Source organism: Cryptomeria japonica, chromosome 1, assembly GCF_030272615.1.
Source record: "Cryptomeria japonica chromosome 1, Sugi_1.0, whole genome shotgun sequence".
Lineage (NCBI taxonomy): Eukaryota > Viridiplantae > Streptophyta > Pinopsida > Cupressales > Cupressaceae > Cryptomeria > Cryptomeria japonica.
Genome location: NC_081405.1, coordinates 256,305,574 through 256,306,181, shown reverse-complemented (window position 1 = coordinate 256,306,181; position 608 = coordinate 256,305,574).

The window sequence follows — 608 nt, the reverse complement described above, 5'->3', positions numbered from 1 at the left end:
CATGCAACAAGTCTGGGCATAGAGCATCTGAATGCAGGTCTGTTATGAACAACACTGGAAGATATCCTCAGAAGAATCAAGGAGTTGGTCCGGAATATTTTGTGAACCAAAATCCCAACCGGTTTAGTAGTAGTGGTGGCTATCAAGCGGCAACTCGATAGAAAGAAAACTATTGGATTTGTCATGGTCATGGTCACACTATTGCTACATGTAGGAGGAAGAACGACAACGTGAATAATGGACCTTGGAGAGCACCTAGATTAGTTTGCTATCACTGCAACAAACCGGGTCATATTGCCAGATTTTGCAGAAGTAGAAAGAACATATCTAGTGACATACCGGTCACTCTAAAAGGAAAGATTGATATTGACACTGTTCAATTGGATATGAACAAAACCTAGAAGAAGAAACTAGCGGTGCTACAAGAAGAACCAGTTTCTACACCTAGTGTAGAAATATCAAAATTGGAAAAATAAGCATCAGAAAAGCTTAATGGGAGAAAACAAAAAAATGTTTTGAACCCCTGGTTTACACTGGTAAAAGACCTAACTGGTGTGTGAAACCTGTCTTGTGACGGAAGATCAGAAATGGTAAAAGGCAAATTAGGG